The 17,114-nt window shown below is 38.4% G+C and overlaps 1 protein-coding gene across 1 annotated transcript in view; it reads left to right on the top strand.

Moving 5' to 3' along the window:
• Nucleotides 1-857: 857 nt before the first annotated feature.
• The window catches only part of LOC145994007 (rhomboid-related protein 4-like), a 33,914-nt gene continuing 17,657 nt past the window's right edge, over nucleotides 858-17,114 (top strand). The window contains exon 1 of the mRNA XM_083130076.1: nucleotides 858-1,002. The gene's annotated coding sequence lies outside the window, so the exon portion shown is untranslated. The remainder of the gene's footprint in view (nucleotides 1,003-17,114) is intronic.

The raw sequence follows: 17,114 nt of genomic DNA, 5'->3' as shown, positions 1-17,114 counted from the left end.
AATGTAACACGCTATTTCATCATTTACAATTTTTCTACATTTAGTATTATTGATAAAATGTTAAAGTATAACTGAGTTTTACATCCTCTAATCAGTATATGTTGCCTGTACAAAGTGAAAGTTAGAATATGGCTGCCAAGCGCAGCGTCACAGCGAGTTCAAGCGTGCATCTGTCGCGCCTCTCTGCTCTTCCCTCCGACTCCACGTCTGTCGCGAATTCGGACAACGGAGTTTGGCTAAGTCCCCGGATGGAACGGTGCTCTAGGTGACATCTGCTGCCGATTCGGACGCGGCCTAAATAAGGCGATTTTGGACAACGGTACCGAATGAATGCATCAGACAAAATCCGATGACATCCCGTGTGAAAATAAACTCTTCCTCCTATTTATATTCATAAATAGGTCCTTCGTAAATAGTAACACAAAAGACAGCACAAAACTCTTCTTCCCATTCACTTAATAAGTAAATGGGTCCTTTGAGGTATGAATGGGACGAACACAACACAAACGTCCGCCTCACACCGAAGCACAAGGCGAACCGCCATTGATTGCATAAAGTTGAAAGCAGAACAAACAGTTGAGCTGGGCGAATCGAAGGCTTCCACGAAAAACTTCTTGTTTTGAGACATTTCGCGATGGTTAATACAAACTACTAATTTAACGTTTAGTAAAATATTTAGAACTGGAATAAATGGTTGCGCAGGAATATTACCAAATGCTTAGTTCACGATGTTTTGTGATATATAGTTATTAAATGGATTAAAATAGAATTTCACTGTAAATAATTCACATGCACACTTTGTGTCAAGTTTTAGTAAGTTTAGTCAGTTGTGTCTAAATTGCGCGATATGTACGAAATATCATGTAGTGCATGTTCGTGTCTGCTGGAAACAACAAGTGTTCGTTATTATCTTATTTTTTACTGTCTATAATTATTTGCTTTTGTTAAATAATTTTGTCAAGGAAGCAAGCGGCCACGTATATTGGTTTCATACATATTCGAGTAAGTACATGTTCCAGTGCACTTTTCTAATACCATAAGGGCAGGTAAATATTGCACTTCTTAAGGTATTGCCTCTTTCCGTTATCATTCAAGATAATCAATAAATGTCTGTAACGAAAGAATGAATATAATCCCCTAGTTAAAGTTTCGTATCTTAAGTTGGAACTGATTTTTATCATTAAAACTAATCCGTGATAGCTATTAATGCCATAAACGGCCATGGTTCCGATTGTGGAATGACTTATACATGTTGGGTAACAGTTTCATGCATCGGAGACACATTTAAATCGGATATTTTGTCTTTCTTGTGGTTTGTACTTACCAATTATGTATTGTGGAACATAGTGGAAGGTGCCAATATGCTTTTTGCACGAAAACAAACACTTTTTCTGCTAAAATAAACCATTTTCCTTAATGCTACGGAAAGCACGTCACGGTGCGATATCGCTTGCTTTGCGAATTGTAACGCTTCTTTTGTTTTCGAATATCAATGTTTCCAACTCTATTGTGCATGAAAGTTGTAAAAAACCGGGGATCAAAAACCATGCACGGGTAGCCCCACAAACCATTGACGTTAGCCCCAAAAACCATCCACGGGTAGCCCCACAAACCATTGACGTTAGCCCCAAAAACCATCCACGGGTAGCCCCACGAACCATTCACACGAGGTTAGGTTAGGCCTGTTAGGTTAGGTTCCATTAGCACCCATTTCACCCCTAAATTCATCGAAAAACCATTTTTCTTTCTCGAAAAAAAAAAACGCGCGTTTCTCGAAGAAAAAAAAATCGCGTTTCTCGAAAAAAATCGCGCGTTTGGAAACCCTGATTCCACTAGCGAGATCGCGTGACTTCCGACGCTAGAGCCATCTGCAGGTACATCTTGGAAACAACGGCATGATGTTGTCGATTTTCACAAAATGCGCAATATTATTACATGAAAAGTGATTATTTATTGTTCTGCTGCATTGTAGAATGAGGTTTTAGGAAGAATATATATCGACGGAGGTTGTAAACCTTGGACAAACTCATTTCCGTAAGTAGTTTCTTGTGTAAAATTGAAGAAATGTGTCTCCGATGCATGAAACTGTTACCTACATGTTGCACAGTTGTATGAAAAGTTAGGTAATATACTAAAAATATACTATTATAGTATGGGGAAGACACCTATAAATCATATATTTCGCACTTTTTTACATTGCTAACGTACTATTTTGATTAAAATTTCAGTAACCACCAAACGTCTCTAATTCCCTTAGTTTCGTATTTTTCACGTTGATATTTACGTATTCTGCATTCCTAAGGGTTCTTCAAGTTCGCGTTTCGTTTTTTGCACACAAATGATCTCAATTTTCGAAATATCGAGTATTTTTATTTTGTTCACTTTCGCTTGCGTTACACGCGATATGGCGTAGAAATCTTGACTATAGCTCTTTTCCGTTGTTACGGCGTGCGCTCTAGAAGCTGGCAGGGGAAGTGGAGAGCGGGGAAACGACCTATCCAGCGCAACGAGACAGGCCTGTTAGAGAGAGAGACTGCAGCGTTGCCAGAGTAGCGGGAAGGGTGAGTTGAAATCGAAAGAAGCATGAAATACAGACGTCCCATTGTTCGCGTATGGCCTGAGAATGCATATCCCCATCTTGTGGTCAGTAGAATACCAATAAGTGTACGATATCAAGTGTATACGTTGTAGGAATTCTTTCCAACTGTACAGTGGGATCCATGAGTAATACCGTGCAAATTGTCCATGACTATTTTCATTAATTTTTCTCTTGCATCCTATGTGTTTTTAAGCGACGGATTTTTATGTATGCTGGTGCAGAAGTTGTCAACAGTTTGTTTTCAGTTTTCTTTAAATTCTTGAAGCTCTTATTGGGTCAAATAAAGAGTGCGAACATGGTGATGGACAATTTGCAGGGTAATACTCATGGATCCCACTGTACCGAATGGTAGCTATAGCATTGTCCATTACAATCACTGCATCTTTGATGTTCCTTTTGTCAAGCGCATCTAAAAACTGCAAAAACCACTGAAAACTAATTTACATTACTGTAGAAAACCAGTGTGGCTGGAACCTACGTGACAAACAATAATGCGCCCACCTTTACCCACGGGCACTTTTAAACCCCATGTACCCTCTTTATTTTGCCAATTTTTCGTTGGAGCGTAATTCTGATGTATGTACGTTTCATCTAAATGAAATACCTATATAGGGCAAAGGTTCCTTATTTTTTAGAAGATCCATTTTTCGCAAAAACGTTACTCTGGCTGTAACTATATCGGCTCTCTTCATCAGAAATCGTCTACCGTCATTGCTCTTTTTGTACTTGAACCCCATATACTTCAGTATCCTCCACAACGACGAAACTCCCCACTGAAAGCTTATTTGTGTATGCAAATCAGCGAAAACTTGTTCAGTGTTGGATATTCGCCCTTTACATAATACCCGAGGATAATTCTTCTTGTTATATCTTTATCGCAACCGTCGATTGCCTTTGTGATACTGTTCCTTTTGATTCGTTTGCGCGGTGATTCAAATGACGTGGAACCCGACGCCTCAAGACTGTCTTTGCCTTCCCTAACAATACACTGCACAGTTCGCGTACTCACTCCAAAAGCTTCCAACACTCTCTGTTGTACGAGGGGCGATCAGGTTGCTCCGACCCTAACATAGAAGGAATGACGTCACGATTGATTTTTTATTTTGTTATTGTTTAGTGATCCTTTATATGCTTTCAATCTGAATTGCAAGTCTAAGTAACGTACAGTTTTCTTTTTACAGGGGTTTAACTGAGTGAAGTTGTGTCAATGTGCCAGAATGGAGAAAACTGAGGTGAGAGCTGTGATTAAATATTTTGTGAAGAAGAAGTGGACGGTATCCAAAATTCATGAGGACTTGGTGGATACACTAGGGGACAGTGGTCCTTCATACAGTATGGTTAAGAGATGGTGTCGTGAGTTTAATTGTGGGAGAGAGTCGTGTGAGGATGAACATGCAGGTGGAGCACCAAAAACTGTCATGACGACCGAAAACATTAACAAAGTCCACGATGTCGTGCTGAAGGATCGTCGAGTCACTATCCGTCATGTTGCTGAGATGTGTGGCCTGTCATATGGCACTGTGCAAAACATAATTACCCAGGAATTGCAAATGAAAAAAATTGCTGCAAGATGGGTCCCTCGAAACCTCACTCCAGATCAGAAGCGCACCCGAGTGCTCATCAGTCAAGACCTTCTTGACAAATTTCGTGCTGATATAAACAATTTCCTTCACCGATTTGTAACTGTGGATGAAACATGGGTCCATCACTTCGACCCAGAAACAAAATCACAAAGCATGGAATGGAAACACCCACATTCCTTACCAACGAAGAAGTTCAAGGTGCAAACGATAGCCAAGAAGGTGATGGCCTCAATTTTCTGGGACTGCAAGGGTGTCCTTCTTGTGGACTATCTACAAAGAGACCAAACCATCATTGGCACATACTACAGTGACCTAATCAAGAAATTACGTGATTCCATCAAGAAAAAGAGGCGTAGGATGTTGACCCGTGGTGTGCTCCTTCACCAGGACAATGCACCTGTCCACACCTCACGCATTGCGAGGGCTGCTATCGCATATGCATCGTTCGAATTGCTGCCCCACCCACCCTATTCCCCAGATTTGGCCCCCAGTGATTTCCATTTGTTCAAACATTTGAAGAATGACATTCGTGGGCAAAAATTTTCTGATGATTCCGATGTGATAATGGCTGTGGACTCATGGTTGGAGGACCAGTCCGAAGATTTTTATTTTGCAAGGTATCCACGCGTTGGAGCACCGATGGGAGAAGTGCATTGGAGTTGCAGGGGAGTATTTTGAAAAATAAAATAAAAATTGAAACCCTATTGCCGCTCTTTCTATGTTAGGGTCAGAGCAACCTGATCGCCCCTCGTACTTTGTGCACACTTACCAAGGGACCACTGTTTTCTGCTTCCTTTTGATAATATCCATGAACCCTACTGATTATTTTCCTGCCTTGGCTACAAACTACCCTCTCTCCTGTTCGCCATCGTACGATAATTACTGCCAGGGGAGCCGACTTGTCAAAATTATTGGGGGGGAGCTCTGATCATTGAAATAAGTTAATCAATGACTCACTCTCCCTTTTTTAAGTTTTGGCCTCAGTGTTCGGAATCTCATAAAAGCTCATGAATTCCTCAAAAATATCAAATTTTTTATTCACAGTTCGAATGCAGAATATTGATTGTCAACGGATGGATATGTCACAAGTTTCGTCAACCAAATAACTATCCTTCGGACACATTTATTTATTTTTACAGAAGAAACCACTTACTGTAATAAGTTCCTGTAGCATTGTCGAACATCGGGAAGGTGTTTTGTATGATGTGGGAATGTTTCATAGCTGAAATTCATGTTGTTCGTTGAAAATTAATTCTCTGACTGAGAATAGCGTTTGGCGCATACACCTTCGTACACCAGCACGCATCGTCTTCTTCTTCTTCATGCATCACTCGTCGTAATTGTGTTTTGTTCATGTTCATTGGGTATCCAGTGTTTCGAACTGTCTGCGTTTGCAACGAGAGTTAGAAGGATGGCGTGTCGCTAGCCCCACGAACCATTGGCACGTGGTTAGGTTAGGCAAACATAGTTAAAATTTGGTGTCATGTTAGTATCAGGATCTAGAAATTGGAAATAATTGTGAACCATTGGCACTAGCCCCACGAACCATTGGCGCCAGCCCCTCGAACCATTGGCGCTAGCCCCTCGAACCATTGGCGCTAGCCCCACGAACCATTGGTGCTAGCCCCACGAACCATTGGCGCTAGCCCAACGAACCATTGGCACGTGGTTAGGTTAGGAAACATAGTTAAAATTTGGTGTCGTGTTAGTATCAGGATCTAGAAATTGGAAATAATTGCGAACCATTGGCGCATGGTTAGGTTAGTTCAGTTAGGTTAGGAAACATAGTTAAAATTTGGTGTCGTGGTAGTATCAGGAATATATATATTTGGTTGTGAAACAAAAAAAATTACGAAAATCGACAGTTTCCATTCCGAAAACTAATGCCTTATTTTCGCTTATTTTGCAATTTCTAGATGTTTCGCACTTATTCCAGGACGGATAGCCCCAAAAACGATTCACGGATTGCGCCACGAAAGATTACATTTTTCTTCGTAAAAGAACGTGAAAAAAAAATGAAAAAGAAATAGATCTTATGAACTTTGTTCACCGTCATTTCTTGGGTTCCGAAGGTTGAAACACTGCACAACAATTGAAAATCGAGGAAAGACAAGCCTGACGCGTCATTATGTAGGAAGGTGTACGTGCCATATTGTGTGTGAGGCAAGCGGAAAGGCTAGGAGAAAGAAGTACCGGTAATGTGAAAAATTGCTCTTACTTTCATCAAAACAACGTCAATACACCTTCAGGAATGTTCCGCGAAGGAGATACGTAAGTACGAATGTCAAAAATTGACGAAACGAAAAAATTAGAGGTGTCCGAAGGATAGTAAATTTTTAATGCCCCACGAACCATTGATAAATAGCCCCACGAACCATGCACGGCAAGGTTAGGTTAGGTTTTGTTAGGTTAGGCAAGCATAGTTAAATTTGTTTTTCAAAATTAGAATTTTTTTTCGGGTTCGAAAACCCCACGAACCATGCACGGCTAGCCCCACAAGCCATTCATAAATAGCTCCACGAAGCATTCACGGATAGCCCCACGAACCATTCATAAATAGCCTTAGAGATTCTGGGCGAAAGGGGGGTTATAAACCCCATCAACCTCACATTGAGCATGCCACTGATCCTGTGCACATCATGTTGTCGCAAGTTCGTAATCAGAAATGATGAACAGTAACTCAACGTTTATTTACGTACTAGAACTGTTACACAGTTACAAAACCGCGTATTTGGAAACTGACCGGTTGTTACGTCATGAAACACTCGCAAATATTTGGTTCCCATAGTAGATGGACATCAAGGTTTCGTGCATCGGAGTGACATTAATGTCGAAAATTACATGATTTACCGGCAAAAAAATTTCAACGAGGTGAAAACAAACTTCCAAGACCTTCCTAAAGTATAAATAAACCCATTTCGGTAAGTACTTTCTCCTGTAAAATTGAAGAAATACGTTTTGGGGATACGAAAATTTTACCCTATTTTGGAATGCGGAACAACATGTATTCGCATTAAAAAGGATCAAAACTACATTCACGAACTTTGACAACGCTACAGAAAATGATTTCCATAAGTAATTTCTCCTGTAAATTTGATGAAATCCGTCTCCCCTATACTATAATGTTACCTTTGAGAGGAAATATACAAAATGGGTGACCGCGTTTGTAATTTACCACTGTCTGAAGTGTTCTTTTCATAAGGAAAACAGGATCCGGTGATAGACTTTAACAGATTTATATGTTTTGATCAACATTTTATTTCAAGGTATGGAAAACACAAATAACATCATATTTAGTCTCTTGAGTATTACCAGCATTCGTCCTGTTGGACAAATATCAGTGGTAAATTTCTCGTAAGGGACTGACGGATTTCATCAAATTTACAGGAGAAATTACTTACCGAATGCAGTTTATTTATACTTCTGGAAATTCTGGGAAGTGTTTTATCGCATCGTTCATTGAATTTTGCCGGTAAATCATATATTTTTCGATATAAATGTGTGACCGATGCACAAAAGCTCTTGCATCCATTTACTTCCAGGTGGATGTAGCCTGTGTGTGATGACGTAATCCTGGTAAGTTGTTTCCAAACATGTGTTTTTGTAACTGAAGAAGGTACGTTTCCGCAAATGGTTTGGGGGGGCTGTGTGTCAATGGTTTGTGTGGCTATGCGAGAATGGTGTGTGGGGCTATGCATATTTTTTTCGAAACCAATTTTTAACTATTGTAACCTATACGTGACCCTACCTAACCTAACCTTACCGGAAATGGTTCGTGGGGCTATGCGTCAATGGTTTGTGGGGCTACGTAGGTATTTTTGGGTGCAGTGGGGTGGAAACACTGTATGCTGAGTACGGTAGTGAAACTGTGACCGCCATTTTATGTGTTACCGAAGGGGAAAAGAAACGAAGAAAACTTAACTCGATATGTCGCAAATAGAGCTTATTTCCATGCAAATTCCAGCTGTCTGGCCCTTATGAGAAGTTTACCCAAATATCAAAATCCTGGGTACTAGTTTACTATCCACAAACAGATTTCTTCATTTTTACAGAAGAAACTACTTACGGTAATAAGTTCCTGCAGCATTGTTGAACATCTGAAAGTTGTTTTTTGTCATGTGGGAAAGTGTCATAGCGGAAATTCATTATTTTCGTTGAAAATTAATTCTCCGACGCACAATAGCCTTTGGCGCGTACACCTTCGTATATTATCGCGCGTCGTGCTTGTGTTTTGTAGATTTTCATTGGGGATGCAGTGTTTCCAACCACGCCCTTGTTTTCCGAAAATATGACGTGTCGTGAATGCGTGGTGAAATTCTTACCAGGTGTGGGAAACCATTGATGGATAGCCCCACGAACCATTTCTGGCAAGGTTAGGTTAGGTTAGGCATGCATAGTTAAAATTTTGTTCGTAAAACAATGCGCAAAATGTATTTTTTTTTGGGTTTTGGAGGTTGGAAACCCTGAATACCGAATGAAAATCGACAAAAGACAAGCACGACTCGCGATAATCTACGATGATCTACCATATTGTGTCTTAGGCAAGTGAAAATATACAAGAAAGAAGTTCTTGTAATGTGAAAAATTGAAACTACTTTCATAAAAAAAAACGTCAATACACTTTAAAGAAAGTTCCACGAAGCTGATACGTAAGTACAAATGTTAAAAATGACGAAACAAAGAAGTTACACATGTTTGTGGATAGTAAATTTTTACCAAAAGCTGTTTTAACTTTTTATTGTGATATGAATTTTAGAGCGTGGCCTTCTCAATCACATATATGTTTTATATAATTCCTTTTTCGGGAACTAGTGTGCTCTCACAATAAGAAAAAGTAGAAATAAGCAAGGATACGAGGGTCACTATTTATATTTTGAGCCTTGGCAACACTGATTCTCGTCGCTCACAGACGAGATTCGCGAAGGTCATCCAAAATCAGTTGTTGTTCAAGAAAACATTGATGCTGTGCAAAACCTAATACTGCAAGATCGTCATGTGACATACTGTGAGATTGAGGCAACCATAGGCATTAGTTCTACCAGCATATATAAAATATTACATGACCATTTAGCTGTGAGAAAGGTATGTTCTCGTTGGATCCCACACACTTTGGCAAAAACTGAAAAAGACGCTTGCGTCAATTGGTGCAAACAAATGCTCAATAAATACAATTGTGGTGCTTCAAAAGACGTATATAAGATTGTAACAGGTGACGAATCGTGGATATATGCATATGAGCCGGAACGTAAACAGCAGTCGACTGTATGGGTGTTTCAAGATGAACCCAATCCAACAAAACTTGTTCACGCTCGAAGCACATCGAAACAAATGGTCGCTTGTTTTTTCGGGAAAACTGGTCATGTGGCAACTGTGCCTTTAGAGGAACGTGGAACGGTCAACTCTGAATGGTACACAACAATTTGTTTGCCAGAGGTCTTCGGTCAAATACGGAAAACAAACAAACGCCGTTGGATCATTCTTCATCAAGACAATGCCAGCTGTCACACATCTCGTCTAACAACCGACTTTATGAACAGTCAAAAAATCGAATTGATGGGTCATCCGCCGTACAGTCCTGATTTGGCACCCAATGACTTCTTCTTGTTCCCGAATGTCAAGAATAAATTGCGTGGACAACGATTTTCGTCGGCGGAAGACGCCGTTGATGCGTTCAAAAACCATATTATGGAGGTGTCTCAAGAAGATTGGAAAAACTGCTTTGACAAATGGTTCGAACGAATGCAAAAGTGTATTGACCATAAAGGAGAATACTTCGAAAAACAATAAAGCAGTTTTCAATGCCAAATTCCTGTTTTTTCATTGTTAGGCTCAAAATATAAATAGTGACCCTCGTATAGCACTGCCACATGCCTACAATTGTGCAAAGTAGAGTTGAAAATTGTCCCATAGTTATTGCAAAAATAATAAAAACGTATTACATACTGGCAGGGAGTATTACTCTTGCAGTTTACACTTGTTACAAGCATATAAACATATCTTAAATGTAACATTTCATGAGAACACATGCTCCCTTCACCAAACATTTATTTTTAGTTTGATGAGTGTTAATTATACCAATGGAATACAAGAACAAAAGAGAATCTTTGGCAATAATGTTATTTCTACAAGGTTTCTTGATCTCTTCGGTTGGATTCAAGTTCAAAGGTAGCAGCTTACCTCACTTGTGAAAAAAATAACTTCATAGTGATCCTATATTGCCATTCTTGTTATTTAATTTCTTCCAGTGTTCTGCAATGAACAGAGCCTCCCACACACACCTCTGTATCTATGTATCTCTCTTCTCTTTTCAAGACATTGCTCTTTCTCATCATATGCTTCTCTTTGATGATGTGAGATGTCAAGCCCATTCTTGAGTCCAAATCATCTCTTTATGTTTGCCCTACATCAGTGGTCTCCAAAGTGTGTGCTGTGGCTGGCTTACAGGGGAGCCGTGAAATGTTCCAATATTTTTACTGAAATCATATGATTCTTGGAGCTTTCCAGGCAGTGGCATCGCCATAAATTTTTCTAAGGGTGGGCTCAAGGGTGGTTAAAATATGTTTAGGAGGGCTCTGGTTTGGTGGACATTGCCAGGGCCGACTCTAGGAATTTTTCAAGCTGAAGCAACGCTTCATGAGGATACACTCAATCAACGTTGTGCTGCACTGTAGCATTCTTGTTCATGGCTTAAATTCATACCTATAATGCAATTATATAATAAAGAAAGAGGAATTTTATAAAAATAAGGTACAATATGCTTTCATCAGTTAAAGAAAAGTTTCTCTATGCTTTTACAAGACAAACAAAGCTCTTATACGAGCAACGCAATAATGGGAAAAGTCATTTTCAACTGATAACTAGGGGGCGGATTTATATGCACTAGAAGAAGCCAAAATATGCACTAAAAAAGGCCAAAATATGCACTAATAATTTTGAAAAGAACCTATTTTAATGTTTGTCTTGAAGGTTTGCATAACCACTTTTTGTACATGCAAAATAATCTAACAGTTATTTTTAGTGTTTTTTTATTGATTTCTGGTTTCCCAGAACTTTCTCAAGCTACACTAAGATATACATACAAAACACAACCTCACAAGGCTAGTCACTCTACACCAGTTTAAGAAAAAAAATACAGGCTGTTCTGTTGTGAAAGTTCATTTGGAGTTTCTGTAATATCACTGGGAGGAGAGTTTGAAACGTCCCCTTCGATCGTAGCACTTTCAGTTTCAACTGGTGAAGTACCTTCAAGTTTCTCTAGACTGGCATCAGAATTACTTTTATGGATGACATTACCAAGTTTAGACTTTTTACTATCTTTACTAAAATAATCGGATGTACCCACCCTGATCTGCTTGCACTATACCAGACTAGTTAAAATTTCATCTTCACACAGACACAATCACAAAAGAGTGTTGATTTACACACATGCCACAAACTCCGTCAACTGGTCGCATATGCTAAGAATGAAACATTTTGATTCTTGCGAATGAACCACGGCTATTAAAATGGATTTGTTTAATTGTAAATGAAGTCCAACGAAGAGAAACAAATTACCAAGATGCCACTGCTCCCAAGAAATACAAGAGAAGGAAACAACAATCATCAAAAAAGGAAACCGATTGATGAAAAGCACTGTAGTATCTCCTGACCGTGGAATAATGACGTTTTGTTTACATGTTTATATTTTGCACGTTAATGAAAGGAAACCAACAAGATGTAGAATTTAGAAATGTTCTTCACTTTTGAAGTGAAACTGAGTTATGTTAGTAAATTGTTAAGGCTGCTTTGTGTGCTTTACTATAATTCTTTACCAGCTTGATACTTTACTTAATCTATACCATGTTTTGTTTTCTATTTGGGTGAGCTGTGGTCGAGTGGTTTGCACATCGTGCTGCGATGCCAAGGGTCCTGGGTTCGAATCCCGCTCGGGCTTGGTTGTTTGTGAATATCCATTCATCCATTTCATCACTCATCCCCATCTTTACAAATTAGCCAAGAGGCACAAAACGCGAAGTAAAATAAACTAAATCAATCAATATTTGGGTGGGCTGAGAATATTTTAGGTAGGGCTAGAGCCCATCCCAGTATCTCTTCATGATATGATTGTTTAAGATATGTGCTTATTTAGTACCATAATGTGGGGCTATTCTGAACAAGGGGGGGTTATTCTAAACAGTGGGTTCTAAAATGTTTTCCTGTTTTATACTTACTGAACTAATCTTGAAAACCACCTGGAAAAAAAATGCTACATTATTTTGGGATCATAATGGTTCAGTCTTGAGTGCAATAATTCCCATGTGGTCGCAAAATGGAAATAATAAAAATAGAAACCTAGGAACAGTTGATTTCACGTTTTCCAGAAACATGGAAACTTTTCCCTGGTGAGCAACAATGGAGGAACGTCATGCATCATGGTTCACTGTAGACATTTTAGACATGATGATGTGCAACAAATCCAATTGTCAAGAAACAAAATTTTTCGTAAATTTCCTCTGAAACAGAGGTGTTTTAAAAAAGATATCATTGTATGGGTTTACGTTTTCAAGGTAAAAATTTCTGTTTGAGTCATATTGTCTTTACTTTATTTCAGTGTTTTCATGCCTAAACAAACCCATTTACTTGTAACTTTTAATTTTTTTCATTACATAGTTGTTCAGACTTGTTGACTTCTAACATTTTATGTCTTTACAATAAAAGTTTTAATTGACAAATACCCTGTTCTCATTTTTTCAAAAGTTCTTAAAAAACATTGTGGTTTCCCTCTTTAGCCTTCTCCAACTGCCAAACGTGCAGGCAAACATGCACAAGTGACATATCAGCATGTTCAGAATAGCTCCCTCAGTAAGACGGAATGTTCCGAATAGTCCCTAGGTGAAGTACAACAGAGCATACATACAAAATGTGCTTGTATTCAGAATAGCCCCCAAATAAGTGTAATTCTGAACAGAGGTTTGAGAATTTTTTCTGGACCAACGAACAACACACGAGTCTAACAACTTACGGTACGTCGAAGGTGGCATCATGAGCTACAGAACTATTTAACTTTACACTGCTATCAGGTACCACTACAATTCAATGACATTTACTGCAATGCATTCAGAATAGCCCCACATTACTGTACTTCTTACATAAAAATGTTTCAAAATTTGAAATATGTGTTTACTTTTTAATTTAAGGCAAGCAACCTAACCACACTGAAGCATTGCAATTATTAGATGGACAGCACGGAAAAATCTTGAAAAATGTCAGGGTGCTGTGAAACAAAAAAGTGTGGGAACCCCTTCCGTACATAATCTTTTGAACATGAACAAATTATTATATACTCCTTTAGATTACACAAATGGTACTGTTTTTTTTCACTCTGTATTCACGAAATGAACATTCCACACTTTTCCATTTCAAGGATTTAAAGAAACAATCTTGAGTTTAAATTCTCTAAAAAATCATGTAATTTATGTGAAAAACCTTGGTGGAATGGAATACAAAACAATTTATTTGTAATGGGTCCACTTTTGTTGCTTCCTTTTAGTTTTCTTTTAATCCTTTTCTTAATTTGGTTGGTTCATTCTGTTAGTGTTTGTTATTTTTCTTTGCTATGTTGAATTTTTCCCCCCTTTCTTCTAATATCTTCATTAATTGACAATCTTGGTCTTCTTAACACATATTGCCCATTATTACAAGGGAATGAATTTTTCCCCACTTATTTTTTTTCTTCTGGTTGACTGAATTTGGATTATTGTCCTAATTGTCTGAAGTTTCAGATCAAAAAATGAAATTTTGTTGTTCATCTGTACACAAGTGTATTTTATTTGAGGTTGTGCCTCATTGAAGAATGCAAATACATCAGTGAAAGTCTTCTTAGTTTTAGCAATTGTAGCACATCATGTCTTTTCAATATATATATATAACAATTAAAAAATAAAAACACTTTACAATATATATATATATATATATATACACACACACATACATACATACACACACACACACACACACACACACAGAGCATTCCTGACATTCACTACGAGACTCGGCGGCAAGCGGCCCGGCGTCGCACGCTACAGTCTGTTTTTTTTTTGTTGCAGACTGATGCCAGTATAATCCTCCCTCGGAAGTTGTATTGAAGATTGTGGCTTAATATGGCACCACAAAAGTTTACATTACAACAAAGGATTAACTTGTCGAGTGTTACTTCGGAAAGAGGAATTCTGGAGAAGTGAGATGATGTTTTGCAACGAAATTTCCTGGTGTTCCCGTTCCACATAGGACCACTATATTAAACCTCGTAAAAAAGTTTAGAGTAACATGTTCAGTTCTGAATAAGAGTGGAAAGAAAAACCCACTTGTACTTACTGAGGAAAAACTCTATGAGATAGGACAAAGGTTAGAACAGCTTGGAAATTATCCGCCGCCTCTCACAAGAAACGGGTGTTTCAAAAACCCTGTAGGTCCCCTGATTTGTCAGCCTGCGATTTTTATTTATGGGGAAATCTAAAAATAAATTATACAAAGACAATCCACACACCATCCGTGAGTTAAAAGAGAGTATTGTACGAGAAATTGGGAGAACTACAGTAGACGAACTTGGGATATGCCAGGAATGTGTTGCAGCAGAGGGACATCATTTTGAACACCTTCTGTAGTCAAGGTTAGTACACAATATGAAAACTGTAATTTTAATAGCCGACTGTCGCGGACCCCGTTCGCTGGGAAAGGGAAGGGCTGACGCCGGGCCGCTTGCTGCAGAGTCTCGTAGCGAATGTCAGGGAATGCTCTGTATATATATATATATACATACATACACAGTGATGTGCGGTGACGTCGACACTTGGGGTAGCAGTCAGTGGCATGCTCAAAGGGGGTGGGGTTGGTGTGGGTCACACCCCTCCCCCCTTTAGGGCCCAGTATTCCTAAAAAAAAAGGATGTCAATAACAGGAGAAGATTGCAAAATGATGAATGAGTACTAAAAAAAAGTACACGTAAACCCCACCCACATTCGAAAATAAAAAAACGATTTGATTTGACTACTAAGCCAGAGATCCTGGGTTCGAATCTCAGCTTCTTTGTGTGTGTCCCTTCATCAATTTTATCGTATCATCTTCGCGATTAGCCAAAAGTGGCGGAAAAGCAAAGTAAAATAAACCAAATCAAGCAATCAATCAATGATTTGATTCCATTTTTGTTACTTAGCGTCGCTTTTTGTCACATTTGGTTAATTGTGAAGATGATACGATAAAATTAATGAAGGTACAAACAAAGAACACCCATGCCCAGGATGGGGTTCGAACCCGGAACTCCTGGTGTCGTAGCGTGCTGTGATAACCACTCCCCCACGGTTGGTTGATTTGGTGTTTTAAGCACACTTTATGCACAGAAACAAAACAGGTAACAAAACACACTTTTTTGTAGTTTCTTCAATAATATTCATTTGGCTTTTTGAGTTCTGAGATACATTTTTCATTCCAAATTATTTCATTATTCACTGCAGAGTACAACACATAGGACAAAATGTGTACTCATCACGGGTTCGTATCCTGGCCTGGATTGTTCATATGAGGTCCCTTCATCAATTTCATCATATCATCACTTATCCTCATTTTCGTGATAACCAAATGTGGCAGAAAAGCGAAGTAAAATAAACCAAACCAACAACAATTTGAATGCGTGTTCTCTTGCCCAAATAAATACATCCGTATTTATGACTTTTAGAGGCCAACAGTAGTATATTTAATTAAAACACTACTAAAACGAGAGCACTTATTTGTAATTTAAGCATTATATATTCCATACTTGAAGAAGAAAGAAAGAAAGCATAACATTATTGTCTGCGCATAACATGTTCCCATTTCATAAATAATAAGACTACATCCCATATTATATATACATATTGTACAACGTGTAAAATGTTGTGTAAATACAGAGAACATATGTAAGTACTGCAGAAAATTTTTTACCATGAGTTCTTTAGAGGATTTACAAAAAAAATCTATGAGAAACCAATCCCCTATCTGTCCTATAGGAGATAGACTGGGGGACCTGAAAGCCTGGGCTTTCAACCATTGCAGCAGGAGGCGAGGTGACAAGGGAGGTAGAGGTAAAAATCTTCCTTTTTCCTTCGGGCGGCCGTTTCTACCTGGAAACTGGTCAGGCAGAAGAAGAGCAAGCTAGGTAATCCAGCCAGCTTTGCCTGCGGAGAACACCGATGGACGAGAAGCACGTGGAAAAGAAGGTGTTGTGTATGAGCTGTGGTGGCTTTAACAAGACAAAAAAAACAAAAACAACAACTTGAAAATATATTTTAAATATAATATTCAATGTTTCAAAAATTTTTAAATATTTTATTTTATTTTTTAACAAATATTTGTTAAAAACATGCCCTCTCCACTTTCCTACATACCCATTATTTCACCATTTGGCCAATTTGGTAAACAACATAGTTCCTTTACAAAGGAATGGAATTTACATTGCAATATTCCCGTGTCATATGGTCTTACATAGTGTAGTATTTGTTTATACATGTCAAAAACTATGATCCCCTTGCGATCCCATAACAAAACTTCTAAGACTTAATGTTGAAATGTGTGTTTTTCTATGTGCATTTTTAAAACAATTTCAAAATATAGGTTTTTGAAAAATTCGATTTTCAAAAAAGTTTGAATGACCTTGCAATGAAAAAAAATTGAAAAGTAGTCATGTGATATATCTAATTAAAGCTCATAGCAAAAGCAACAATTTGATTCTTATCCCAACCTTCTACGTCAATTCTAGCTTCATTTAAGAGATTTTTTGTGATTGCATGTGTGCTGAAAATTGTGCTTTTTTCCATGTTTCAGAGGGTTCTAACTGGAGAACTACAACAGATACAAATCTGCAATTTTGCAGTTTTTCCTACCTTAGGGTGCTACTTCATGAAAATTAAGTATGAATAAAA

Source organism: Lepisma saccharinum, chromosome 10 (genome assembly GCF_977018435.1).
Source record: "Lepisma saccharinum chromosome 10, izLepSacc3.1, whole genome shotgun sequence".
NCBI classification, from domain to species: domain Eukaryota; kingdom Metazoa; phylum Arthropoda; class Insecta; order Zygentoma; family Lepismatidae; genus Lepisma; species Lepisma saccharinum.
The sequence above is the reverse complement of the archived record's forward strand: the minus strand, read 5'-3'. Positions and strand labels throughout refer to the sequence as shown.